This window comes from Borostomias antarcticus (genome assembly GCF_949987555.1).
Source record: "Borostomias antarcticus genome assembly, chromosome: 12".
NCBI classification, from domain to species: domain Eukaryota; kingdom Metazoa; phylum Chordata; class Actinopteri; order Stomiiformes; family Stomiidae; genus Borostomias; species Borostomias antarcticus.
The window spans coordinates 15,841,346-15,864,624 of record NC_140245.1 but is presented as its reverse complement, the minus strand read 5'-3'; the positions used below and the strand labels follow the sequence as shown (position 1 = coordinate 15,864,624).

The window sequence follows — 23,279 nt, the reverse complement described above, 5'->3', positions numbered from 1 at the left end:
CTACCAGGGCCTCCAGAGGGCGCTGTTGGCTGGACTCTTCTCTTTACTGATGCTGTGCTGGGCTGTGGAGCTCAGCTGAGGCAGGTCACTCTCCCTCCTGTTCTTATCAGAGGATGACTGCAGGCTCTGGAAGTGTCTCAGCAGTCTTCTCTGGGACTCTGTCTTCACATCCTCCTTGGACAGGAAGTGCACCATCTCTTGGAAGCACCTGGAGTATCCCTGATTGGCAGCTGCTGAGCAGGAGGAGGAGCTGATTGGCTGCAGGCGTCTCAGGAAGCAAACTGTCATCTCCAGGATGTCGGCTTTCTCCAGCTTGGAGTCAGGCTGCTGGTTGTGGAGCTCTGGCTTCAGGAGAGACTTGAGCTGCTCAATGCTGCTGTTGATACGATCTCTGCGTGACTTCTCAACCAGTGGCTTTCTTAGCTGCAGAAAGAGAAGAGGAAACACATTAATAAACTAATTCTGAAGAGGAACATTAATGAAGATAATAATGATTTAACATTCAAAGTTTAAATATCCGGTGGGTCTTCAATGTACCTTGTTGTTGAGAGTCAGGTGCTCCTCAGAGTAGGTTCTTGCTGAAGTGATTGTAGGAGCCATGGCTGGATCTCTGTGCTGTAGAGGTCTCTGTGTAGAGTGAATGTGATTTCTAGTGGCTTCATCCCTCCTATATATAGTCCCACATCTCCATGTGAATGTGTGGGTCTTGGGCTAGTTGGAGTTTCTCACAGTCTGTAGCCAATGGGAGAGCTGGGAGGACAATGGGGAATGTGGAGCTGCCACATGCTCAGTGTTCTTATTGCTGGGGGACAATGGTCACGTCTCAGGGGAACAGGTGGAGGGCTGAGGGCTTATGGAGAGAGACTCCTAGAGTGCTGTGTGAATCTGGGAAAGTGGTGACCCTGTAAAGAGAGCAGATATGCAGCCTGATGGTCAGATCAATGACTCTGACAGAGCACACGCTCATCATTTACACACACGTGTGAGACTGGGAAAAGATCTCACTGCATTAAGAAAAAGGGCCTTTCATGGGTATCGTTGTATTGAGATATGTGAGATTCAGATACAAACTCTGAGAAAATGGTCATTGATCTAGATGAAGTGAACATCAAAATAAGATCTTTACTTTCAAGAGACCATACATTACCCTTGGGCTATCATCAGTGTTGCAAAATTCCAAAATGTATTTCATTCTATATTTCTGCTTTTTAAAATAATGTTTAATGTTGATACTGCTCCGATGTAGTCAGTGGTTTGTTAACTCAGTAATATTGTTTATTTAAGGGTGATGTGCTGGCCATGTTGATGTCCAGATGTAGCAGATGTGTTCTGGTGGTCAGTGTGAGTAGAGAGCTGCTCTGAGTTTCCCACACTGAGTCCTGTGCCAGTGATCAATGCACTACAAAGGCTGCTCAGGACACTGAATGGACCTTTAGTGACGGCTATGGGCTCTGTGTTGAGCTATAGACAGAGCCTGACGTCACAGACCATCTGGAGGGAAAGAACACCACTGGCTGATGCTACAGGCTAATTATCACTGTAAACATGGATTCAGATACATCAAGGTTACACAAGACGTGAGAAAATGGCTATAGATTTTATATTATAAAATATATATAATTCCAACCATTTGTATTGGGTTTCACCTGTTGTGATCAGTAACTCTTCCTAAAAATGGTAAGCTCTCCTCTGTAGAAGTTCTATAAGGCCTGCATGAATAAAAATATGATTTCTCAATTCACTGATAATAAACTCTCACAATCATAAATAACTCGATAGAGAAACATGGAGAGAACGAGAGAGAGAAAGAGAGAGAGATGTAGGGAAAGAGACGGTGCGAGAGAGCTTCACAATCTTGATATTACATTACATTACATTAATTTAGCTGACATTTTTATCCAAAGCGACTTTTATCCAAAGCGACTTAGAACAATTGCATTTAATGTAGAAAAAGTCAGTGTGCTACTACTTGCCAGAACTCACAAGTGCATCTTCTTTCTCAAACAAGTGACTAAGAGCATGATCTAGTGCTGAAGGCAAAGTGCAAGAGTAGCAAACTAAAAATACAGGTCCAGGTGCTGATGGGACTGAGGATACTAACCGCAGGCTTATAGTCTTTCCGGCATCATGTTTGTTTCCCCTCCTAAAGTGTGCCAATTCCCCAGAGACACAGTCAGTTGCTGGTGGGACTGAGGATGCTAATGACACTGATCTGTGACTCTGCTCTCCAGAGCTTTCCCACACTCTTCCCATTGAGAGAGCTTCCACTGAACAATAGACGTGTGCCTAGTTAAATGATAATTCATCCCCACAAGCAGTTCCCAACGAGCCCGTCTGGGTAAACCTCATCACGTACATAGTTTTGTTTGGCTACAAATAAATACTCAGTATTAAGAGAATTGAGCTCAAGCTGTTTGTTTTAACATATTTAGTTAAAATCTTCATCAGACCATTAGTGTACTGTATTGAAGGGTCATAGCAGACTTCTCTTGCAAGTAACAGACTTCCTTGGCGCTATAGCAGAATATATTTTACTTTGAGTTGCTCTTAACCCAGCAATTAATTATGAAAAACAGTTTAGTTTTGCCTATTTGATCTATCCTGATTATTTTCACAGTCCTGTTAAACAGAGAAGCAGTTTCATTCTTTTCAGCTATAATCTGGTTGGAACACAGGTCAAGTAAACATGATAGAAATTATAACTGGTATCACACTAATCTTAGACATGAATACAGATTGAAGCTCCTCAAAATGATGTTTGTGTATTTTGAATAAATGTATCGGATTATTGAAAATATCCTTTGTGACATATTAGATGGCCAGAGCCCTCCCTCCCTGACCTCTGACCCCCAGGGTAGGTGTCTTCATCTATTGTCCCACAGGGGGTCTGTGAGGGAGTTCTCCTTGGTTTCCCACACTCTGTCCATTCATGACGTTCAGTGAGGGAGCAATAGAAGTGTGTCTTACTGCAGTTCACATTAACTATGGAGTGTGACCTCATTATTGAGGAGGTAAACAGTAGCTCTAAACTGTTTTGAACAAAAAATACTATCAAAGATCAGCAAATTCCTGAAATAGTTTAAATGACATCACTCAGATACAATTCATGAATTATCAAAAAAATGTCAAACAGTGATTCACTAAATACCATTGTAAGAGATTCCTTCACGTACTATGCGTTTTGTGATCTCACTTTGGCGATACCTAACAGTTTGAATTATGCATCAATATAAATTAATATGAATATTTGCATTATATATATATGCCATTGTTACAGGCCCCAGGGGTGGGGCCAACGTACCCAGATAAAATGCCTGTAATGACAGGAAATAATGAGTCGGGTCGACAAAGTGTTGTTGCTCCGTCAATGCCTTACAAAGGAATCCCACATTTATTAAAGATCTCATCAAGTGCAAAAGTCAGTCTTTGGTCCTCCAAATTATTCTTATACAAAATATCAATAAACAGTCATCACCATCATCAGTACATTAACCTACTGTATCAAAATATTATGTTTGATATGTTCACTCTATGCCAAATAGATACTCTATGCTATGTCTAAATTGATATACTATACTATCTCATTGTATCTTGTATACAAACTAGTTCACTCTGTCTAAATACCTTATGCTATGTCTAAATTGATACCCTATACTATCTCATTGCACCTTGTACGTGGACATATCCTGTGAGATACATTCATCACATTTACATTCACACATACATTCATCATTTACCCACTGTGGTGGTAATAGACTTGACCAGACTACTTAAACCGCTATCTAATTACTATGTACCTTAACAACAACATTACTGGACCTAACCATAACATCTCTATCCTAACAGGCTAACCAAAGGGGTTTTTATCCTAATATTAATGAACAAACTTTTTATTATGTTTCTCATGAATCATAGTCCTAACTAGAACATTCACAGACATAGATTCAGACATACAATAGCATCTTTAATTGCCAGGAGCCTTCTGGTAGAAAATACGAACTACGGGAGCTAGCAAAATCACATTGTCCACAGCGCCGATTCAGACGAGGTGTAGCTAACGTGGTCTCCAAAAGCTATCCATCAGTTCAGCCATTCCGAAAATCACTATTCACTCAGACAAACTTAACTAACCATGTTATAATGGTGTTCAGATACATTTATAGTGCTTGTGTACACTGCTCACCTGTAATGACAGGAAATAATGAGTTGGGACGACAAAGTGATGTTGCTCCGTCAATGCCTTACAAAGGAATGAGCGGGAGAGGATGGCAACGAAAGTATAACGTGAGTTGCGTGCTGACAGGAAACGCACCTAGTCTCACAGCGCCACACCTGGGCATAACCAGCACCAATGAATCCAAATAATCTTGGCTGACTAGCAATTGTTTATCAAAAGAGAAGAAAACGTATAAATACATAAATGTGACCACACTTATAGTGGGCGTCACACACTCCCTGACAAAATAAAAAATGTCTCCTGACATTCCTAACACTCTTACAAAATAACAAAACCTCTTTAGAAATTTGGATTATCAGTAGGAATAAGGTGTGTGTTATGCACTAGTCTGCACTAGTATGTGTATTCAGTAAGCGGGTACAGGATGGGTGTACGGTAGGTATGGATATTGTGTGTAGGGCGTAAATTGTTATGGCGGTAGTATGTGGTATGGGGTACCCCACCAGGGCGCCTCAGGTGCACTGTATGTCATAACTGTGTTGACTTCTGGGTGGGGCTGTAGTGAGGGCTGACCAAGTGACTGGTATGTAAACATTGGTTTTGGTCGCCTCTCCCTAGTGGATCGTCTAACTTCAGGGTTCGTGTCAAATCCAGGGGAGGACAGGGGTCTCTCGGGGCATTCCGAACGGTCAGATCCTCCATGGTCACTCTGTCTCGGCTGGAATGTCTTAGTAAAGTATGTCTTCAGACACAAGCTGCCTCTCCGGAGATCTCTGTTCTTCTCTCCTCCATCCTTGGTATTGTCTCTCTACCATTACAGGACCTTGAACTGTACTGGTCCTCCCATGAGCTTGGCTCTGTTGGATCCCCGTAGGTCTCTCTCTGTAAGTTCCCCTATTAACTGGGCTCTGTTGGCTCTCAGTAAGTCCTTGGTAAGTTCTCCCATGAGCTGGGCTCCGTAGGATCGTGTTGCTTTCTCTCCATTCTGTGTCATTTGTAGGTACCCTTCACCAATAGCCACCAGTATTCCTTTCATCATCGGAGCCGCTCGTATCACTTTGAGTTTGCGGTCTTATGTCTCGGGATTGTCTGTTCCTTTGTATACGTTGTCTCTCTCCTGTGCGTTTGACAGTTTGCTGGGGTGTTTCAACAGGCAAGTCATTTACCAGTAGTAATAGGTTTCGATGCAGAGTCCTGGTCTTACTTTTGTTTCCTGCTTCTGGGTAGACTACATATACTGGGTTGTCTGCTACTTGTTCCTTGACCACGTAAATCGCCTTCTCCCAGTAAGATCTCAGCTTGCCAGGTCCTCCCCGTTCACGGAGGTTCCGAACCAGGACTCTGTCTCCTCGTTGTACGTTACTCCTCTCATCTTCTGGTCATAATAAGACTTGCCCCTTGCACTCGACTGTATACTGTTCTCGTTGGCGATTCGATAGGCTTCTCTCATTCTTCCAGCCCACTTCTCTGCATAGCCCTTGTGTTCGACTGGGTTTTCCTCCTCCATCAGGCCGAACAACAGATCCACTGGAAGGTGGGGATGGCGCCCGTATAGCAGGTAAAAGGGCGAGTACCCTGTGGATTCATGCCGGGTACAATTGTACGCATGTACAATTTGCGGGAGGTGGTCCTTCCACCGCTCTTTCTCCTTATCCTGGAGTGTCCGCAGCATCTGTAGGAGTGTTCGATTGAACCTCTCAGCAGGGTTGCCCTGAGGGTGGTATGGTGACGTTCTTGAGTGCGCAATGCCAGACAGCTGTCGGAGAGTGTGGAAGAGCTCGTTCTCAAATTCGCGGCCTTGGTCGTGATGGAGTTTTCCAGGGTATCCCAAACGGGGAATGAAGTCATTAAAGAGGCGCTCTCTGCAGCTGTCCGCCCGGACTTATTCTTTGTTGGATAACACTGCGCAAATCTGGTGAAATGATCCACTACCACTAGGATATACTCATATCCGCCTCTGCTGGTTTCGAGATGCAAGTAGTCGATGCATACGAGTTCCAAGGGTGAGTTAGATGTGATACTTCCCATTGGTGCTCGAACATGTGTTGTAGGTTTTTTTTGTTTTATGCAGGGACATTTCCTGGTGATGTACTCCTCAATTTCTCGCTTCATATACGTCCAGTAGAACCTCTCCCTTGCCAAACCCAGGACTCGTTCGGTGCCTACATGCCCCATGTCGTCATGTAGGTGTTTCAAGACTGTCTGCTTGTATTTGGCTGGAAGAACGAGCTGCCGTCTTCCCGTGGTCCGTCTATACAAGAGTCCGTTCTCCAGGTGTAGTTTACACCACTCATGCAGAAGCTTCCGCGAGGGTCCACTCACGGTCTTCACTGTGTCCCGATGTAGCACGGCATTGGCTTCCTTGAGTTTGATGTTTTCTCCGATGGCCACATCTTCTTGCTGAGCCTTGACAAGCTCCTCATGAGTGATCGTGGGTAGTGCACAAGATTTCTGGTTGGCTTCAGCAGAGAGGTTAAGTACTGCCACCCAGGCTACATCTTTCTTCTGGGCTGCTTTACCCCCTTCCCAGGCAGCATTCACAACATCCTGAGACAGTTCTTCAGTGCACACGGCAACATAAACGTTGATGTCAAGTGGGACACGGGACAGGGTCTCAGCATCGATGTTCAGTTTTCCTGGTCGATATTTGATGTTAAAGCGGAAGTCTGACAAATCCCCAACCCAATGATGGCCGATAGTGTTATAGTATTCATTTAGTTAGAGTTCATTTGAAAAAACATATTTCCGTTTGGACTTTTGACCATTTCTCATCATACATGGATTTAATTATAGTGATTTATATTTGTATTATAAATCCTAAACATTCTTCCCATAAATCACCTAAACATGCCATGGTGACGGCCATGTCCCGGTCGGTTCCGGTGGAGTGGGGAGTCCATCCCACATTTGGCTTTCCATTAAATGGAAATTTAATTTATATACCCTCCCCCTCGATTGAGAGTGCCCTCCACAGCTGCGAGTGACAATTCATTTGGAGGGACACTCGGTGGTGGAGTGGGAGTGGGTAGGGGGTGGTTTGGGATTGGGCCTTAGAGTCCTGGAACCATACCCAATAACTCTCAACCTTCCATCTTGGTGTTGATAGAGGACTGCCCCGAGGCCCTTCTCTGATGCGTCTGTGTGGAGTGTGAAGGGTAGGTTGAAGTCTGGGTATGAAAGCACTGGTGGGTTAGCCAGTGCCTCCACCAGTTGCTCCAATGTTGCCTGATGTTCACCCGTCCATTCCACAGGAGTCCTGGAAGATAACTGCAGCCCTTTGGTTTTCCTTTGCTGGGGTGTGTCGGGAGACGTTCCATGCTTCACTTGTAAAAGCTCGTAGATTGGTTAAGCGATCCTGTAGAAGTCCTGGGTGAAACTATGGTAGTAGCTAAGGAACCCCAAGAGCCTTCTTACATCACCGATAGTCCGTGGAGTCTTGTCCTTGAGGGCCAGGACAGCTTCAAGGTCTTTCGGGTCGACTCTCACCCCTTCTGCAGATACAAGGCGGCCCACATATCTGACTTCTCGGCGAAACAGTTCACATTTCTCCGGTCTAAGTTTCACACCATGTCGTTGCAGTGCTCTCAAGACGTTACGGACTCCTTCCACGTGCTGTTCAAAGGATTCTGCAAAGCAAAGCACGTCATCAAGGTAGGGGATACAACATTCGTCTCTGAGGGAGCCTAACATCTCCTTCATACTCCTCTGGAATGCCGCAGGCGCGTTGGACAACCCAAATGGGATCCTTACCCATTCGTATAATCCCCATGGTGTTATAAATGCTGTAAGGTGTCTGGAACCTTCAGCCATAAAGCCTTGGTGGTAAGCTTTCCCTTGATCCAGGATGCTGAACCACTTGTGTCCCCCCAGAGTGTCGATCAGATCATTAATTCTGGGTAGGGGGTGCCTGTCTGGGGTGGTCTTCTGGTTCAGTAGGCGGTAGTCGATACAAAGCCTAAGTGAACCGTCCTTCTTACGGACGCACACCACAGGAGCAGAGTATGGAGACTTAGACTTCACTACCCAACCTTTTGCCAGCAGGTCTTGGATGTAATCCTTTACCTCCTTGAACAAAGGTTTTGGGACTGAGGTGTATGCTCTTTGTATAGGAGTCTCGTCTTTGACGTGGTGTCATCTGCAAACTTGGGATACAGCCGATGTCATCACTGTCTTTAGCAAAAGCTGCTGACTCCTCATAAAGCATCATTTTCACCGCCTCTCACTGTTCTTCTTCGAGATGACTTAGATCGATGGGTGGGTGCCACCGTGACTCTGTTGGACGTGAGTTAACAGGTGACGTGGCTGTACTGTGGACATTCTATTAGGCCTTCCTTGGTCAGGTGAGTCAGTTTCGATGATCCGGCCAATGGGCTGAATACTCCCGATGACAGCTTTACGTGACAGGGTGATGTCGTGCTTGGTGTGGTTTCCTTCAGGTACTGCTACATATGGAGCCTTCTCATTCTGGACCTCCAGCAAGCCTGCACCCACATCCAGCTCCTCCAGTAGCACACTGGTCTCATCAGGCTCGAACAACACCAGGGAGTCACCCAGTTCAAGGCTTGGTGGGACTTTAAACTTTACCCAAGCTGTTTGGCACGCGAGGATCACTCTGTCCTTTTCGCCAATCCTCAGACGTCCCTGCTGCACAGATGCTTGTTTAGTCTGCACGAAGTTCACTGTGTTCTTGGCTCGGTCATTTGGAACTGCGATGGCCGTACACAGGAGGTTAACGATGGTAGGTATGAGTCGTCCTGGTTGCCCCTGGATTAACTCCTCAAGAATATTGAACCCAAGCAATGGTCTGTCAATGGGATGGCGGCTCACTAAAAAGGGGACATTGATCGACAAAGCTGGGTCCTCGGTTCCTGGTAGATTCACAGTTAAAGCAACCCAACCATCAAATGGTATGAGGTCTCCGCTGACTGCAAACACTTCGAGGTTTCCCTCACCTTCAATGAGTTCAGTGGTCTGTCTGACAGGAAGGCTGGGTAGGTATTTGTCTTTCCACACTCGATCCACAATGCTGACTTGGGCGCCTGTATCCAGTAAAGCACTAACTGCGATGCCATTAAGGTTACATTTTATCAGAGCTTTCCGTCCTATGAGATTAGCGAGCTGTTCATTTTCAACACTTGGTGGGTCTGATGATGTTCTATCTTCAGTATGTTGTTGTCTGTGTCTCTTGGTTACACTACAGTTGCCCATGACCCTCCCTAGTGAGGCCTGTGTACAGTCTGAAACCTCTAACCCATAGGCACTTCTAGACTGGGACTGTTGATGACACCCGATCACTGTCTGTCCCTCCACAATGACCGACCCCCGTTTCCCTGCTGCTTAGTTTTCTTCAAGCAACCCACAGCTCTGTGGCCCTCATCACCGCATGCGAAACAGTGGTTACAGTCTGTGCGGTTCTGTTCGACACATTTTGGGCAGCCGTATGGTCTCTCCCTCCTCTGTACTGGTGATCCCTGCGTGTGAGTAGATTGCTGGCCGGTCGGCACTGACTGTATCGGTTGTACTGGCAGCCTCAATGACTCTACAATTTTGGTGAGTGCTTCTACCTTCTCGGTTAGTTGCTGTATGGTGTCATTTTGTTTTTTTCGTTCAGGGTTCTCTTTATGCACACTAGAGATTGTGGGTGACTCTGCCTCAACTTGTGCACCGTGGGCGTGTGTGTGTCTTTGGCGGGGTGTGGCCCCTAGCCTCCGCTGCCTTTCGCTTTCGTCGCTTGTCAACTTCATTACTTGTCTCAGTATGGTCTCGTCAGTAACCGTCCTGCTTGTGAGTAGTGGTTTCAGTTGCCTGCGGAGGTCATTGTGTTTCTGTCCTATTCCTTGATAGACAGTGTGTAGGAATACATCCTGGACTGTGTCTGTATGATATTTTATTCCCCCGTCAGCTTGTTTTGATGTGAAGAGAATCCGTTGTTTTAGTCCTATCACTCGGTACAGGAATTGTTGCGGAGTCTCATTTTCCTTTTGTTGAGTGCACATAAACTCTTGGACTAGTTCTGTACTGTTCTTTTCCCCTAAATGTGATTGGAGGAAGCCCTTGAGCTCGGTTACCGTCATGTCATCGTTGTTCATGAGCATGTCTTTGAAAGTTCCTGGTTTCAGTATCCTAAGCACACCTCTCACTATCTCAGTATTGCTGAAGTGTTGTCTTACTCCCTCTTCTATTTGTCTGCAGAGATTGTTATAGCTGATGTCTGATGTATTATCGTCGATTTGCCCCCCTTGTATCTTGAATTTGCGAAAAGGTCTTGTATGGAGATCACTCTCTCCTGTGCCTGGTGTGGCGCCGCCTGGTGGATGAATGGTGACGGTGCAGACTCAGGGTTTAAGTGAAGGGGTGCAGACTGATTGGCGATGTGTAAGGAGGTGGGCTGGCTGACAATGTGTGGTGGGTTATTAGCTGGAACGGCATGTTCTACTGGCTGCATAGAGTGTGGTGCAGTAGCAACTTTACACTGCCGGAGTTGTCTACCTAGCTCCTCGTACCTAAGAAGCAGCTGCTGATGCTCAACCTCTGAAATGTCATGTACAACACTAGCCATGGTTGTCTGAGTTGTCAGTCGTGGTGGACTGTGGAGATTTAGGATTTTTTGGAGAGATTTAGGAGTATGTGGAGAGTGTATGGATGGTGGTTCAGTAGGTATATCTGTGCTCACAGATGTTGTAATGGCTACATTATGGGTCTGGATAGCAGAAGTAATAGCATCATTCAAAACCAACAATACAACCATTCCCATATCTTCAGATTCAAGGAGAGACTTACTACACATGAAACCATTAATGTAATCAAGACAATCATCCTCATCACCTACTTCAAGCTGTGATGGATCTCTATCTGGTACTGGACCCACGGATTTGGCGATTTCGAACAGTTCCTTAGCCGATAGGTCAAGCAGGCCCCTCCTGATCTCACGAACCAGGTTCTTCCTTCCGTCGTCCGACATGGTAACAAAGTTCCAGGGTTCAGGATCACAGATGTTACACCAGCTCTTGCTTAGTCTTGGTTGACATGAGCCACTGGAACAAAGCCTCTGTTCTCGCTTGGTCACGGTTATGGTTCACTGGATCAGCTCCCAACCAGCAGGTGGCGCCGATCCCGGACGAGCCCCCATGATCTGTTACAGGCCCCAGGGGTGGGGCCAACGTACCCAGATAAAATGCCTGTAATGACAGGAAATAATGAGTCGGGACGACAAAGTGTTGTTGCTCCGTCAATGCCTTAAAAAGGAATCCCACATTTATTAAAGATCTCATCAAGTGCAAAAGTCAGTCTTTGGTCCTCCCAATTATTCTTATACAAAATATCTATAAAGAGTCATCACCATCATCAGTACATTAACCTACTGTATCAAAATATTATGTTTGATATGTTCACTCTATGCCAAATAGATACTCTATGCTATGTCTAAATTGATATCCTATACTATCTCATTGTATCTTGTATACAAACTAGTTCACTCTGTCTAAATACCTTATGCTATGTCTAAATTGATACCCTATACTATCTCATTGCACCTTGTACGTGGACATATCCTGTGAGATACATTCATCACATTTACATTCACACATACATTCATCATTTACCCACTGTGGTGGTAATAGACTTGACCAGACTACTTAAACCGCTATCTAATTACTATGTACCTTAACAACAACATTACTGGACCTAACCATAACATCTCTATCCTAACAGGCTAACCAAAGGGGTTTTTATCCTAATATTAATGAACGAACTTTTCATTATGTTTCTCATGAATCATAGTCCTAACTAGAACATTCACAGACATAGATTCAGACATACAATAGCATCTTTAATTGCCAGGAGCCTTCTGGTAGAAAATACGAACTACGGGAGCTAGCAAAATCACATTGTCCACAGCGCCGATTCAGACGAGGGGTGGTCTCCAAAAGCTATCCATCAGTTCAGCCATTCCGAAAATCACTATTCACTCAGACAAACTTAACTAACCATGTTTTAATGGTGTTTAGATACATGTATAGTGCTTGTGTACACTGCTCACCTGTAATGACAGGAAATAATGAGTTGGGACGACAAAGCGATGTTGCTCCGTCAATGCCTTACAAAGGAATGAGCGGGAGAGGATGGCAACGAAAGTATAACGTGAGTTGCGTGCTGACAGGAAATGCACCTAGTCTCACAGCGCCACACCTGGGCACAACCAGCACCAATGAATCCAAATAATCTTGGCTGACTAGCAATTGTTTATCAAAAGAGAAGAAAACTTATAAATACATAAATGTGACCACACTTATAGTGGGCGTCACACCATTCTGTTATATAATATTATAATAATTGCCAGATTTTTTAGTTATTTTTGAGTGGAGAAAAACCTACACAGATAACTACCTGATTAGTTCATCTACTGTATCAACAATAACATCTTGATTAGACACTTCACTACAGTGATGATGAGCCTAATAATGCAAAATATCAGAGAAATGCATTTGATTGCTTTTGTTTATTCAACCTGACTCTCAGAGAGTCTCATTCTTTTGGATTTAAAAACCTCAATTTGAGGCAGGTAGGATAATGAAACATCATCACAACAGAACTTGGACACATCTCCAAGACACAAGGTACTCTAACAGAGTAGAGGATAGACATTGAACAACTGTCATTATAAAAGACACATGATACTCTAACAGAGTAGAGGAAAGACATTGAAAGGCATGTCCTTATAAAAGACACATGGATCTGTTTCACATTAACAGGAGTTTTACAGAGAAAATAGTTTTCTCTTTCCAGCACACATATTCAAAATTATGCAAAATATTTCCTATTCATAACAATCCTGTGATCTTCAAACAGATCAATTGATAATAATCACAGAGTAATAGTAAAGGGACGCCCAGTTTGGGTGGATAATCCTCATGGAGGAACAGTGATGCTACTATACAGCTCAAGCCTACATTAGAACATTAACTGCATGATGCAAACTTCTCAGAAGATAATCACTCTAATCTCAGTATTACATCCACAATGGAGAATTAACATATCAATAATGATATTTTGGATTAGATAAAATTATGATATAAATCAAGATGTTGACCTTAGAACAGATCAGTCAAAGGAAATCTCAGAGAGATTGGTGTATGAATGCCCATTTTGATCATATTGATCATTGATTCAACACAACAAAACATGAATCATCGAACATGCTTATTATATCCGTTCTCTAATTTCTTAACACTCAGGAAGTGTGGTATTCAATAAATGTAATATCTTTACTACAAAAGTATATTTTCAATACCTAATGGCATTATTAACCTTCTGAAGAAGAACAATTTCTTCAAATTTGAAGAGTTTTGTCCTTGGCTTGAAGTTCAACTCTGACCAACATGGTCATATGGGTTTGTCTGGATATGGAGCTCCAGTCTGTAGTTCTCTACCAGGGCCTCTAGAGGGCGCTGTTGGCTGGACTCTTCTCTTTACTGATGCTGTGCTGGGCTGTGGAGCTCAGCTGAGGAAGATCACTGTCCCTCCTGTTCTTATCAGAGGATGACTGCAGGCTCTGGAAGTGTCTCAGCAGTCTTCTCTGGGACTCTGGCTGCGTTCCGAATCGCATACTTCTACTTCTTACTACCAGTACCTACTACAGCTGCCCTTAGAAAGTACGTACTTTGCAAGCAGTAGGCATCCAATTGGGACATACTACCTTGTCATAACATTGCGCCTTGAAATTAGCCCACATCCGTCGCTGTCCATAACGCGACATTCGTCTACAGCTGTCAACTCGCGCATGTGACGCACATTACCGCTGCGCAAAGGATTGTGGGTCAGAATAGCCAGAAAAGCCTGCTGGCGTGCATACTGCAAAATACGACCGGATGTAGTAGGTCATCCTGGTACTTTTGCCATACTGCATGTGGCATACTATGTATTGGGACATACTACATTCTGTTTTGGCATACTATATAGTAGGGTAGTAGGCGATTCGGAACGCAGCCTCTGTCTTCACATCCTCCTTGGACAGGAAGTGCACCATCTCTTGGACACACCTGGAGTATCCCTGATTGGCAGCTGCTGAGCAGGAGGTGGAAACAGGAAGCAAACTGTCATCTCCAGGATGTCGGCTTTCTCCAGCTTGGAGTCAGGCTGCAGGATGTGGATCTCTGGATCCAGGAGAGACTTGAGCTGCTGTTGATACGATCTCTGCGTAACTTCTCACCCAGTGGCTTTCTTAGCTGCAGAAAGAGAAGAAAGAAGACATTAATAACCTAATTGTGAAGAGGAACATTGATGAAGATAATAATGATTTAACATTCATAGTTTAAATATCCGGTGGGTCTTCAATGTACCTTGTTGGTGAGAGTCAGGTGCTCCTCAGAGTAGGTTCTTGCTGAAGTGATTGTAGGAGCCATGGCTGGATCTCTGTGCTGTAGAGGTCTCTGTGTAGAGTGAATGTGATTTCTAGTGGCTTCATCCCTCCTATATATAGTCCCACATCTCCATGTGAATGTGTGGGTCTTGGGCTGGTTGGAGTTTCTCACAGTCTGTAGCCAATGGGAGAGCTGGGAGGACAATGGGGAATGTGGAGCTGCCACATGCTCAGTGTTCTTATTGCTGGGGGACAATGGTCACGTCTCAGGGGAACAGGTGGAGGGCTGAGGGCTGATGGAGAGAGACTCCTAGAGTGCTGTGTGAATCTGGGAAAGTGGTGACCCTGTAAAGAGAGCAGATATGCAGCCTGATGGTCAGATCAATGACTCTGACAGAGCACACGCTCATCATTTACACACACGTGTGAGACTGGGAAAAGATCTCACTGCATTAAGAAAAAGGCCCTTTCATGGGTTTCGTTGTATTGATATATGTGAGATTCAGATACAAGCTCTGAGAAAATGGTCATTGATCTAGATGAAGTGAACATCAAAATAACATATTTACTTTCAAGAGACCATACATTACCCTTGGGTTATCATCAGTGGTGCAAAATTCCAAAATGTATTTCATTCTACATTTCTGCTTTTTAAAATATGTTTAATGTTGATACTGCTCCGATGTAGTCAGGGGTTTGTTAACTCAGTAATATTGTTTATTTAAGGGTGATGTCCTGGCCATATTGATGTCCAGATGTAGCAGATGTGTTCTGGTGGTCAGTGTGAGTAGAGAGCTGCTCTGAGTTTCCCACACTGAGTCCTGTGCCAGTGATCAATGCACTACAAAGGCTGCTCAGGACACTAAGTGGACCTTTAGTGACGGCTATGGGCTCTGTGTTGAACTATAGACAGAGCCTGACGTCACAGACCATCTGGAGGGAAAGAACACCACTGGCTGATGCTACAGGCTAATTATCACTGTAAACATGGATTCAGATACATCAAGGTTACACAAGACGTGAGAAAATGGCTATAGATTTTATAATATAAAATATATATAATTCAAAGCATTTTTATTGTGTTTCGCCTGTTGTGATCAGTAACGTTTCCTAAAAATGGTAAGCTCTCCTCTGTAGTAGGTCTATAAGGCCTGCATGAATAAAAATATGATTTCTTAATTCACTGCTATTAAACTCTCACAATCCTAAATAACTGGATAGAGAAACATGGAGAGACAAAGAGAGAGAGAGAGAGAGAGATGTAGGGAAAGAGAGGGTGCGAGAGAGCTTCACAATCTTGATATTACATTACATTACATTCATTTAGCTGACATTTTTATCCAAAGTGTCTTTTATCCAAAGTGACTTGCACCAATTGCATTTAATATAGTAAAAGTCAGAGTGCTACCACTAGCCAGAACTCACAAGTGCATCTTCTTTCTCAAACAAGTGACTAAGAGCATGATCTAGAGCTGAAGGCAAAGTGCAAGAGTAGCAAACTAAAAATACAGGTCCAGGTGCTGATGGGACTGAGGATACTAACCACAGGCTTATAGTCTTTCCTGCATCATGTTTATTTCCCCTCCTAAAGTGTGCCAATTCCCCAGGGACACAGTCAGGTGCTGGTGGGACTGAGGATGCTAATGACACTGATCTGTGACTCTGCTCTCCAGAGCTTTCCCACACTCTGCCCATTGAGAGAGCTTCCACTGAACAATAGACGTGTGCCTTGTTAAATGATAATTCATCCCCACACAAGCAGTTCCCAACGAGCCCGTCTGGGTAAACCTCATCACGTACATAGTTTTGTTTGGCTACAAATAAATACTCAGTATTTAGAGAATTGAGCTCAAGCTGTTTGTTTGAACATATTTAGTGAAAATCTTAATCAGACCATTAGTGTACTGTATTGAAGGGTCATAGCAGACTTCTCTTGCAAGTAACAGACTTCCTTGGGGCTATAGCAGAATATATTTTACTTTGAGTTGCTCTTAACCCAGCAATTAATTATGAAAAACAGTTTAGTTTTGCCTATTTGATCCATCCTGATTATTTTCACAGTCCTGTTTAACAGAGAAGCAGTTTCATTCTTTTCAGCTATAATCTGGTTGGAACACAGGTCAAGTAAACATGAGAGAAATTATAACTGGTATCACACTAATCTCAGACATGAATACAGTTTGAAGCACCTCAAAATGATTTTTGTGTATTTTTAATAAATGTATCGGATTATTGAAAATATACTTTGTGACATATAAGATGGCCAGAGCCCTCCCTGACCTCTGACCCCCAGGGTAGGTGTCTTCATCTATTGTCCCACAGGGGGTCTGTGAGGGAGTTCTCCTTGGTTTCCCACACTCTGTCCATTCATGACGTTCAGTGAGGGAACAATAGAAGTGTGTCTTACTGCACTTCACATTAACTATGGCGTGTGACCTCATTATTGAGGAGGGAAACAGTAGCTCTAAACTGTTTTGAACAAAATTACTATTTAAAATCAGCAAATTCCTGAAATTATTTAAATGACATTCTTCAGATCCAAATCACAGGCTAAAATATTAAAACTTGTCACACAGTAATTAACTAAATACCATTGTAAGAGAAGAGATTCCTTCACGTAATATGCATTTTGTGATCTCACTTTGGCTATATCTAACAGTATGAAATATGCATCAATATAAATCAATATGGATACTTTGCATTATATAAATATGCAATTATGTCATGTAATATTATAAAGATTGCAATCCTTGTTTCTTGATTTTTGAGTGGAGAAACACCTATGTAGATAATTACCTGGTTAGTTAATCTACTGTATCAACAATAACATCTCGATTAGACACTTTACTACAGTGATGATGAGCCTAATAATGCAAAAGACCAGAGAAATGCATTTGATTGCTTTTGTTTATTCAACCTGACTCAGAGAGTCTCATTGTTTTGGATTTAAAAACCTCAATTTGAGGCAAGTAGGATGATGAAACATCATCACAACAGAACTTGGACACATCTCCAAGACACATGATACTCTAACAGAGTAGAAGATAGACATTGAACAACTGCCTTTATAAAAGACACATGGTACTCTAACAGAGTAGAGGAAAGACATTGAACAACTGTCTTTATAAAAGACACATGGTACTCTAACAGAGTAGAGGATAGACATTGAACAACTGTCTTAATAAAAGACACATGATACTCTAACAGAGTAGAGGATAGACATTGAACAACTCTCTTCATAAAAGACACATGGTACTCTAACAGAGTAGAGGAAAGACATTGAAAGGCATGTCTTTATAAAAGACACATGGATCTGTTTCACATAAACAGGAGTTTTACAGAGAAAATAGTTTTCTCTTTCCGGCACACATATTCAAAAATTATGCAAAATATTTCTTAATCATAACAATCCTGTGATCTTCAAACAGATAATAATCACAGAGTAATAGTAAAGGGACGCCCAGTTTGGGTGGATAATCCTCATGGAGGAACAGTGATGCTACTATACAGCTTAAGCCTACATTAGAACATCAACTGCATGATGCAAACTTCTCAGAAGATAATCACTCTAATCTCAGTATTACATCCCCCATGGAGCATTAACATATCAATAATGATTTTTTAGATTAGATAAAATAATATGATATAAATCAAGGTGTTGACCTTAGAACAGATCAGTCAAAGGAAATCTCAGAGAGATTGGTGTATGAATGCCCATTTTGATCATATTGATCATCGATTCAACACAAAAACAAAACATGAATCATTGAACATGCTTATTATATCTGTTCTCTGCTATCTTAACACTCAGGAAGTGTAGAATTCAATAAATGTAATATCTTTCCTACAAAAGCATAGTTTCAATACCTAATGGCATTATTACGTTTCTTTAAAGGATAAAAATTTCTTCCCATTTGAAGTGTTTTGTCTTTGGCTTAAAGTTCAACTCTGACCAACATGGTCATATGGGTTTGTCTGGATGTGGAGCTCCAGTCTGTAGTTCTCTACCAGGGCCTCCAGAGGGCGCTGTTGGCTGGACTCTTCTCTTTACTGATGCTTTGCTGGGCTGTGGAGCTCAGCTGAGGCAGGTCATTCTCCCTCCTGTTCTTATCAGAGGATGACTGCAGGCTCTGGAAGTGTCTCAGCAGTCTTCTCTGGGACTCTGTCTTCACATCCTCCTTGGACAGGAAGTGCACCATCTCTTGGAAGCACCTGGAGTATCCCTGATTGGCAGCTGCTGAGCAGGAGGAGGAGCTGATTGGTTGCAGGCGTCTCAGGAAGCAAACTGTCATCTCCAGGATGTCAGCTTTCTCCAGCTTGGAGTCAGGCTGCTGGTTGTGGAGCTCTGGCTCCAGGAGAGACTTGAGCTGCTCAATGCTGCTGTTGATACGATCTCTGCGTAACTTCTCAACCAGTGGCTTTCTTAGCTGCAGAAAGAGAAGAGGAAACACATTAATAAACTAATTCTGAAGAGGAACATTAATGAAGATAATAATGATTTAACATTCAAAGTTTAAATATCCGGTGGGTCTTCAATGTACCTTGTTGGTGAGAGTCAGGTGCTCCTCAGAGTAGGTTCTTGCTGAAGTGATTGTAGGAGCCATGGCTGGATCTCTGTGCTGTAGAGGTCTCTGTGTAGAGTGAATGTGATTTCTAGTGGCTTCATCCCTCCTATATATAGTCCCACATCTCCATGTGAATGTGTGGGTCTTGGGCTAGTTGGAGTTTCTCACAGTATGTAGCCAATGGGAGAGCTGGGAGGACAATGGGGAATGTGGAGCTGCCACATGCTCAGTGTTCTTATTGCTGGGGGACAATGGTCACGTCTCAGGGGAACAGGTGGAGGGCTGAGGGCTGATGGAGAGAGACTCCCAGAGTGCTGTGTGAATCTGGGAAAGTGGTGACCCTGTAAAGAGAGCAGATATGCAGCCTGATGGTCAGATCAATGACTCTGACAGAGCACACGCTCATCATTTACACACACCTGTGAGACTGGGAAAAGATCTCACTGCATTAAGAAAAAGGCCCTTTGATGGGTATCGTTGTATTGAGATATGTGAGATTCAGATACAAGCTCTGAGAAAATGGTCATTGGTCTCTTAATTAGATGAAGTGAACATCAAAATGATACCTTTACTTTCAAGAGACCATACATTACCCTTGGGTTATTATCAGTGTTGCAAATTTTCAAAATGTATTTAATTCTATATTTCTGCATTTTAATCAAATATTTGTTTAATGTCGATACTGTACTTATGTAGCTCTGAGAAAATGTATACTGATACACTCTTAATTTTATGAACTGAATATCAAAATGAAGTCTTTACTTTAAAGGGACCATACAATCCCACTGGGTTATTATAAGTGTGAGGACATTTTTCAAAATGCATTTTATTTTATAATGTTGATACTGCTCTGGTGTAGTCAGGCGTCTGTAAAGTCAGTAATATTGTTTATTTAAGGGTGATGTGCTGGCCATGTTGATGTCCAGATGTAGCAGATGTGTTCTGGTGTTCAGTGTGAGTAGAGAGCTGCTCTGAGTTTCCCACACTGAGTCCTGTGCCAGGGATCAATGCACTACAAAGGCTGCTCAGGACACTGAATGGACCTTTAGTGACGGCTATGGGCTCTGTGTTGAACTATAGACAGAGCCTGACGTCACAGACCATCTGGAGGGAAAGAACACCACTGGCTGATGCTACAGGCTAATTATCACTGTAAACATGGATTCAGATACATCAAGGTTACACAAGACATGTGAGAAAATGGCTATAGATTTTATATTATAAAATATATATAATTCCAACCATTTTTATTGTGTTTCACCTGTTGTGATCGGTAACTCTTCCTAAAAATGGTAAGCTCTCCTCTGTAGTAGGTCTATAAGTCCTGCATGAATTAAAATATGATTTCTCAATTCACTGCTATTAAACTCTCACAATCATAAATATCTGGATAGAGAAACATGGAGAGACAGAGAGGGAGAGAGAGAGATGTAGGGAAAGAGAAGGTGCGAGAGAGCTTCACAATCTTGATATTACATTACATTACATTAATTTAGCTGACATCTTTATCCAAAGTGACTTTTATCCAAAGCGACTTAGAACAATTGCATTTAATGTAGAAAAAGTCAGTGTGCTACTACTAGCCAGAACTCACAAGTGCATCTTCTTTCTCAAACAAGTGACTAAGAGCATGATCTAGTGCTGAAGGCAAAGTGCAAGAGTAGCAAACTAAAAATACAGGTCCAGGTGCTGATGGGACTGAGGATACTAACCACAGGCCTGATATTCTTTCCTGTATCATGTTTGTTTCCCCTCCTAAAGTGTGCCAATTCCCCAGAGACACAGTCAGGTGCTGGTGGGACTGAGGATGCTAATGACACTGATCTGTGACTCTGCTCTCCAGAGCTTTCCCACACTCTGCCCATTGAGAGAGCTTCCACTGAACAATAGACGTGTGCCTTGTTAAATGATCATTCATCCCCACACAAGCAGTTCCCAACGAGCCCGTCTGGGTAAACCTCATCAAGTACATAGTTTTGTTTGGCTACAAATAAATACTCAGAAGTTAGAGAATTGAGCTCAAGCTGTTTGTTTGAACATATTTAGTGAAAATCTTCATCAAACCATTAGTGTACTGTATTGAAGGGTCAGAGCAGAATTCTCTTGCAAGTAACAGACTTCCTTGTGGCTATAGCAGAATATTTTTTACTTTGAGTTGCTCTTAACTCAGCAATTAATTAGGAAAAACAGTTTAGTTTTGCCTATTTGATCTATCCTGATTATTTTCATAGTCCTGTTTAACAGAGAAGCAGTTTCATTCTTTTCAGCTATATTCTGGTTGGAACACAGGTCAAGTAAACATGATAGAAATTATAACTGGTATCACACTAATCTTAGACATGAATACAGTTTGAAGCACCTCAAAATGATTTTTGTGTATTTTGAATAAATGCATCGGATTATTGAAACTATACTTTGTGTGATATTAGATGGCCAGAGCCCTCCTGCCCTGACCTCTGACCCCCAGGGTAGGGGTCTTCATCTATTGTCCCACAGGGGGTCTGTGAGGGAGTTTTCCTTGGTTTCCCACACTCTGTCCATTCATGACGTTCAGTGAGGGAACAATAGAAGTGTGTCTTACTGCACTTCACATTAACTATGGAGTGTGACCTCATTATTGAGGAGGAAAACAGTAGCTCTAAACTGTTTTGAACAAAATTACTATTTAAAATCAGCAAATTCCTGAAATTATTTAAATGACATCCTTCAGATCCAAATCATAGGCTAAAATATCTAAAACTTGTCAAACAGTGATTAACTAAATACCATTGTAAGAGAAGAGATTCCTTCACTTAATATGCATTTTGTGATCTCACTTTGGCTATATCTAACAGTATGAAATATGCATCAATATAAATCAATATGGATACTTTGCATTATATAAATATGCAATTATGTCATGTAATATTATAAAGATTGCAATCCTTTTTTCTTGATTTTTGAGTGGAGAAACACCTACGTAGATAATTACCTGATTAGTTCATCTACTGTATCAACAATAACATCTCGATTAGACACTTTACTACAGTGATGATGAGCCTAATAATGCAAAAGACCAGAAAAATGCATTTGATTGCTTTTGTTTATTCAACCTGACTCAGAGAGTCTCATTGTTTTGGATTTAAAAACCTCAATTTGAGGCAGGTAGGATGATGAAACATCATCACAACAGAACTTGGACACATCTCCAAGACACATGGTACTCTAACAGAGTAGAAGATAGACATTGAACAACTGTCTTTATAAAAGACGCATGATACTCTAACAGAGTAGAGGAAAGACATTGAACAACTGTCTTTATAAAAGACACATGATACTCTAACAGAGTAGAGGATAGACATTGAACAACTGTCTTTATAAAAGACACATGATACTCTAACAGAGTAGAGGAAAGACATTGAACAACTGTCATTATAAAAGACACATGGTACTCTAACAGAGTAGAGGAAAGACATTGAAAGGCATGTCCTTATAAAAGACACATGGATCTGTTTCACATAAACAGGAGTTTTACAGAGAAAATAATTTTCTCTTTCCAGCACACATATTCAAAATTATGCAAAATATTTCCTAATCATAACAATCCTGTGATCTTAAAACAGATCAATTGATAACAATCACAGAGTAATAGTAAAGGGATGCCCAGTTTGGGTGGATAATCCTCATGGAGGAACAGTGATGCTACTATACAGCTCAAGCCTACATTAGAACATCAACTGCATGATGCAAACTTCTCAGAAGATAATCACTCTAATCTCAGTATTACATCCACCATGGAGCATTAACATATCAATAATAATATTTTAGATTAGATAAAATAATATGATATAAATCAAGGTGTTGACCTTAGAACAGATCAGTCAAAGGAAATCTCAGAGAGATTGGTGTATGAATGCCCATTTTGATCATATTGATCATTGATTCAACACAAAAACAAAACATGAATCATTGAACATGCTTATTATATCCGTTCTCTGCTATCTTAACACTCAGGAAGTGTAGTATTCAATAAATGTAATATATTTCCTACAAAAGTATAGTTTCAATAATGGCATTATTAACCTTCTGAAGAAGAACAATTTCTTCAAATTTGAAGAGTTTTGTCCATGGCTTGAAGTTCAACTCTGACCAACATGGTCATATGGGTTTGTCTGGATGTGGAGCTCCAGTCTGTAGTTCT

At 42.2% G+C, this 23,279-nt stretch overlaps 3 pseudogenes across 3 annotated transcripts; all 3 read right to left on the bottom strand.

The window, feature by feature from the left end:
• LOC311316470 (transcription factor HES-5-like) lies at positions 1-662 on the bottom strand (annotated as a pseudogene). The gene is made up of 2 exons: positions 538-662; positions 1-423 (listed from the first exon to the last, which is right to left on the bottom strand). The product of its transcript is annotated as a transcription factor HES-5-like (transcript).
• Positions 663-13,601: 12,939 nt separating this feature from the next.
• LOC311316010 (transcription factor HES-5-like) lies at positions 13,602-14,639 on the bottom strand (annotated as a pseudogene). Its single transcript has 3 exons — positions 14,515-14,639; positions 14,175-14,400; positions 13,602-13,763 (listed from the first exon to the last, which is right to left on the bottom strand). The product of its transcript is annotated as a transcription factor HES-5-like (transcript).
• A 3,899-nt stretch (positions 14,640-18,538) lies between these two features.
• LOC311316009 (transcription factor HES-5-like) lies at positions 18,539-19,200 on the bottom strand (annotated as a pseudogene). Its single transcript has 2 exons — positions 19,076-19,200; positions 18,539-18,961 (listed from the first exon to the last, which is right to left on the bottom strand). The product of its transcript is annotated as a transcription factor HES-5-like (transcript).
• Between the last annotated feature and the right edge of the window lie 4,079 nt (positions 19,201-23,279).